At 33.4% G+C, this 6,859-nt stretch overlaps 1 long non-coding RNA gene across 1 annotated transcript in view; it reads left to right on the plus strand.

The window, feature by feature from the left end:
• LOC114942113 (uncharacterized) overlaps window positions 1-6,859 on the plus strand; it is a 187,256-nt gene that overhangs the window by 65,617 nt on the left and 114,780 nt on the right. The gene's annotated exons all lie outside the window — the stretch shown is intronic.

Below are 6,859 nucleotides of genomic sequence, written 5' to 3' on the forward strand. Positions count from 1 at the left end.
ATTCGTATTGCGCACAATTTTCTATTACACATTTGCCGTTGATAGAAGCACAAAATTTAAATGTTCACAGATTGCACTCGCGAAATACACCATACTTGTATTAAGCGCGAAATGAAATTTTTCGGAACTCACCGTCCCGAAGTAGGCCAGGTGAGTGACTGGCTGACTGAAAAATTTTTCTCTTCTAGCCACGAGGGTACAGATGCTGGTCTATAAAAAAAGGAACTCTACCCCAGGCACGGGTGCCCCTCAGAGTAAAAAACTTCCCCCTCAGGAAAAACCCTTGTATAAAAACGAAGGGGGTCACTCACCTACCTACTAGTAGCGAGGGATAGGAAATGATCGCGAAACGCGTTCACAGAACTGTACAATATAAAATTCATGAACATTGTAATGTATTATTGTAGGCAGAGAAATATATTTCTCGCGTAGTTGTTTTGCATGCGATCAAAATTTCTACTGTCAAAATTATCATTTTTTATCATTAAATTGTGATATAACTTTTTTAAAAATAATTCTTAGCTTAAATTATTAATAAGACAAATATTAAAATAGTATATATTTTTAATTGTATTATTATTTACAAAAAAAGATTATAAATTATTACGATGATTACATAATAATAAATAGTTTTTAATCGATTAATTACAAACATAAAATATATTTCTCGCGTAGTTGTTTTGCATGCGATCAAAATTTCTACTGTCAAAATTATCATTTTTTATAATTAAATTGTGATATAACTTTTTTAAAAATAATTCTTAGCTTAAATTATTAATAAGACAAATATTAAAATAGTATATATTTTTAATTGTATTATTATTTAAAAAAAAGATTATAAATTATCACGATGATTACATAATAATAAATAGTTTTTGATCGATTAATTACAAACATAAAAGTATTTCTTTTATTACTATTCGTAAAGGACTATTCAATTAATTTTAAAATAATAAATCATGAAACGACAACCCTAATGTCAGTTTCTAGACGTCCCTACGACGCAGAAGCACAAAACGCTGTCCCGAAGAACGCGTGCCCTAGCTTTTTTTATTCTCACGTTGCCTATAACCCCCTTATTCCCGGACATTACCAATCGCTGGGTGGTTTCGAAGCCCCATAGTGTCGGTAATCAAACACTCGTTATTCCTGTCCATCCAGGATTATGGTTTTCAGGATTTTTTCTCTAGGAAAAGTCCCGAATGTCCCCAAGTGTATCACGACAGGATTACGCGACTACCATCACGGGAAATGACCAAACGTCGTTATAATCTCCGTCAAAAAAATAATGGCCACCTAAGTTGCTCACTATGCCTTTGTGAAGCGTAATACCAAAAGCGGAATCTTATGTCAGAGTTCAAGCTCATTTTACGAGGACTTTCAGTACTCGTTTTTTTTTATTGCTACGTGTTACGTGCGTGCAACTACACAAAGAGATTGAAACAATTCGAAGAAAATTTAAGAACTTTATGTAATATTAATTTTTTTATTCTATATACACATATATTAGACATATTTTCTTCCTTTTAATGTTCAAACAGAATATACTTGTGTAAAAATTGATTTACATAATATAATATGATATATGCAACGCAATGACTTATTACTAGACTGAAAAGAAGAAAACGATAAGCGAGATCGATGCTTACGAGCTGTTCGACGAAGCATTTTCCGAACCCCTCGAAAGGGAACGATCGGTCGACGAAACATCCGTTCGTGAAACGGGACATGATCACGTGTGTGCGGAAGCGGCCGATCGGTTTCGGGGTACTTTTTTGCGAAAATAACGGTGTTCCGTTGAAAGAGGAGAGGGAGTGTGAAAAAATGGGAAACATCTGTCGGTCCTCGATGTCTATCGAACGGATCGACTAGTTCTCCGTGCTCCAAAATGGAGTGTTCTTAATGCGCTACCCCCATAGTGATTGGTGAACATAATCGCATTGGATTTAAAAAAAAAAAGAAAAAAGAATTCAAATTGAATATCGTATTATACGTAGAAAAATATATCGAAATTATCATGTTTAATTGTAATATACATAAAATGTGCTATACATATATATTTGCGTATATACAAGAGAACAAATCAGAGTCACATGTCAAACAAAGAATAATCTTGATATTTTTCAGTTAAGATTAATTATATAATAAATTAAGATAAAATAGGTAAAAGAATTTTTGATAGAATATTTAATATATCTCTTGTTAAGTTGAACTATTATTATAAAAGATAATATATAAAAATATTAATATATATACATATATCCTTTCTTTCTCTTTACTTCTTCTTTCTTTTTACATGAGAATATAAGTTATATTATGAGGATAAAATTATCTTCTATCCAACGGATATAATGACGAGTTTTATGAGAGTCAGCACGAAAATTGCTGACGACCAGAACGATGCAATTCTGTCGGGCACCGCGGGGCATCGTGTGAAAAAAAAAAACAGAGGAAAAACTATTAGTTTCGGTTGAAAAGGGAGAGTGCGAGAGTTTCGCGGGGGTGAGGAAGGTGCTCGTAGATGGTAGGGAGAAACTGGACTTCCCTCTCTCACGAGAGAGCTCACCCTCGAAGAACTCGCGCACTGCCTTTCACGCTCATTTCATAAATTCTAATTTATCGTCCGCGGAAAATTGGATCCGACTAATCCCCGCGATCAATGCTAGCCTATGTTCACGTATCTCATAGGATGTCGATACGCGTGATGCATTATGGTCGACAGCATCTGGAAAAAAATATTCTCGCGGTTCTAATCAATTTCTGGGTTAATTGAAAAATATAACATTAAGCGCAGAGATGACAAATAATATTACTTTATTGCGAGAAGAACTATAGAAATGAATTCTACAATATAATATAACATTAATTAATTACAGAGTAGTGAAATCTTTCAGATAAAGAATGTTTTATCTTTATAAAACAATTGAATAAGTTATATTATTGATTAATAAATCAATTCATAATTACCATCAATTTATAATCATGAATAATATTTATGATAATTAAATATAATAAAACATAATATTAATCTATTACAATTTAATTACAAAAATATATTTATTATAAACCTTCGACATTTTTGCGTTGCAATCGCAATTATAACAATCGCAAAATATCCGAAATGTTATATGAAACGTCTAATTTAATACAAAAATTAACAAAAATTTGGTATTTTGTAGGTCTTATATAAATGAAAAAAATATTTTTGTTGGTACCTCTGGGATGTAGAGTCTCGTAATTGTCATCTTCGGAAGCAAACTGTCCTTTCGAATAAGCGCCAGCGTGACGACATTGGTGGTAGTTAGCGCGTGTCCTCCGATTAATCGTTTCCCCTTTGACTGTTTTTTTTTCTTTTCAAATAGTTTTTGTCTCATGCCGAGACAGTCGCCACTTTTTCTGCGTCGGCCAATTTTCGGGTGTGCAAACACGGCCCATTGTCGTGGCGCACGCGCCCTCGCCGTTCTCCATCTCGCTTTCGTCGTCGTAGGGGTTGCTCGGCTCAGAGCGCATCCTTTTTCGCCCCATCATCCTGTTTCACTCGCTCTTCGCGCTTCTTCGCTACCCTTTTCCGTTCTCCCTACGTGCGGGATTTAAATATGCAAAACGACTTTTTTTTCCTTGCCGCGTCGGCTTTCTCCCTTGTTTGGTCCGCCGCGCCCACATAATTACCGGGTGGCGGGAAAATAACGGACAAAAAACCGCGTGCGCGCGGAGGAGCGAGCAAGCGGGACGCGATGAGCTAAAAAAAAGGTAAGAAAAAACCGAGCGAGAAAAAAGCGATATCACAATTAGACCGGCCGCATCAAAGTAGGCTGCGTAATGTTCCGCATAGCGGGCAGAAAGGGGTGGCACGATTTAACCACGCGAGGGGTGATCACCGAAACTGTAAACTCCGGTATTGTACTTGCCCGCTGAGTAGTTTTTTTTTGCAGTTGATCACAAATCAACGCAGTTACGTCTCGTTAGGAATATCGTGTTGGTATATATTCGGAGATACGTTAGAATATTCGTTTGCTACTTTTTTATAAAAAGTTATATTATGTTAAATTGATTATATAAATTAAAAAGAGATCATTCAATTCCGATATATAACTTTTAAATATAATAGTGCCATTATTTCTTTATAACAAGATTATTGTTGAGTTCTTAATTTTTTTATGATGATTAAATGAATATAATATGAATATATGATATTTTACATTATCTGATTTTAGAAAAATGATATTTTATAACGATCTCAATTGTATTTTTAATATCACAAAATATTATGCATAATTGCATTAAACAATAAGTTTCTATCTATTTTCTTTGATGTTATTTTATATCATGATAATGATTTAATATATTATAGAAATATATTTCTATAATTATGCATTATAATTTATACACTTTTAATAGAAACATGAAAAATATATGTTTATCAGAGAGAGATGATGTAATATTTGACGTATCTGCAAAAATCATTGTTTTCCGTACGACCGACAACTTGGCTTCTTCCACAATTATTTTTAAAAATTATCTTTCTTCCTTCCTTCGTCTTAAATTTATTATCATGATTAAAAATACCGCAATTTATATTGCCGGGATTTTCAAGTGGCCGGTTCGAAAAGAGAGCTCCGTGCGAGGAATTAATATACGAGGTGTGTCGTGCGGATTAGTCTCATTACAATTTTCAACCGAGGCGACGTCGCATTTCCAAACGGCAAAAAAAGAGAAAAAAACTCGGAAGATTAACGAGCGAGCAGCCCTTATGAACCATCTCGACGCCTTGAAAACCGCGAACGAGAGGGATGAGAGAGAAAAAGAGAGAGAGAGAGAGAAAAGATGAGTGGAAAAAGGAAGAAAAAAAAGATAGATTGCGAGGAGGAATTGGATATCGCAATTAAACAGACCGCCAACCTTACAAATTGGAAGTTGAATTTTTTTCGGACCACTGCCAGGCGTTGCTACAGCCCTTAAAACATTGCGAACTGAGGGGTGCGGAGAAGAGCGAGCTGCTCTCGCGGTACGGAAAAAAAATCCATAGGGGTCCCTCTGTTCATCTCTCTCGCTCCGCAGCATCCACAGCCCGAAAAAAAGAGGGTCGCTGGATTGTGCGTAGCGGCAGGGGATGAGCGGAGAGGAAATCTACAAGGGTGGTGCTGATGGCGGTGGCGGTCGTGCTAAAAGCAAAACAAAAGCTGGGCGACATTCTTGGACGCCTTCCGAAACATGGCCGCTTTCGCGAAGGAATCGCGATTGTTAATTCGTTGGTTTTGCGCGAACAATTTTTATACAATTACTCCATTTATTAACAAAAATTTGATAATCATAAACAGATTGTTTGCGTCTTATTTATATTTATTAATATGAGAATGAGACGAAAATGCAATTTATACTAAAAGAAATATTTCATTTATTTCTATAATTATATAAACATCAGATTATAAGACTAAAATAGAATAATATAGAACACATTTTGAATTTTTGGATAATATACAACATATACATACATAGTAACAATAACACTATCATTAATAGTTTCACTTTATACCAATTATTTCGGCAATCTGTACTTTTTCCAAACTAATGTTATATCTTAATTTGTTTGAAAAAAATTGAAACAAGATTATGTTTGACAAGTCGCATTTTAATTTGTAACGCATTATATTAGTCAAATATTATAATAAATCGAATCTTAAACAGAATTAGAGTATAGCACGTGAATAACTTATTTAAATATTTTGCATTTAGCTCACAGGAATCTGTAATTGTAAAAACTGTTTTAATCAAACCTTGCTGTAAGCCAATAATTAAAAATTTATGTTCATTATGCCTTGCATTTATAATGAAAAAAAAATCCATAGAGATAGCGACCGCGCCTATTATATATAATAGATGGTCTCCCCTTCTCGGTCAACCTTCTCATCTCATCTCGCCAGTTCGACCAGCCTCCACCTTCCACTTTCATCCCTATAACCTCTACCTACCAAGCACCACCCTTCGCCTGCAACCCACTTTCAATCAATATTTAAAGAATTGCGCCTTAATAACACCGTCGTGGCGTCACGTGATAGCAGCTTTCAGGCTCTTATGTTCCATCTTTTGAAAAAGTCATGATCCTTTTATGTAAAACTTTGCTTTCGTAATCGACTGATGATACAGTAACTTACGACGTCATTGATTATTGGTAATATTGTATCGATTATTGATAAAATTTTATCTTGACACAAAGATAACTTCTTTATTCAACTAATAGTTCTATAATCTACTGTAGTAAAAATGGAAAATATAATTGATCAAATATACGTCCTATGATTATACTTATCAAATTCAATTCAAAACTGCACATTTTAAATTTAAAAATAAACTTTAAAAAAGTATAGAAAAGTATAAAAAAGTATTTCAAAGTTTTCTCTTTTTGTCTCTTTTTTTTTCTCTTTGAAAATTCATAATTATTTTATTCAATTAAAAAATTTTGAATGTGAAATAAGATATTTGAATCGATACCTTTTCTGAAAACATTACAATGTCAATTATATTGTTAAAATATAAAATATTAAAATATTGGTTTTATTAACATTTCTGCAATATTTTTATTATAATTAACGTTATTAAGATATATTGAAATAATGCTTTAGCAAGTGCACAGATTAATAAAAAAGAGTCAATAATATCAATAACACATCTATTTTGTTTGTCGAATTAAATTATTAAATAGTAGTTTTTTTTTTAATAAAATAACGATGTTTACGGGGTGAAGGAAGATTTTGATGAAGACAGTATTATATACATCTATTATATAATATTTATCGCGTATGCATAATGTACACATTTATTGCAATGAACTGATTCATCGGAGAAAAGGAGTAATCACTAA

This window comes from Nylanderia fulva, unplaced genomic scaffold (assembly GCF_048542155.1).
Source record: "Nylanderia fulva isolate GAGA-0341 unplaced genomic scaffold, ASM4854215v1 Scaffold1, whole genome shotgun sequence".
Lineage (NCBI taxonomy): Eukaryota > Metazoa > Arthropoda > Insecta > Hymenoptera > Formicidae > Nylanderia > Nylanderia fulva.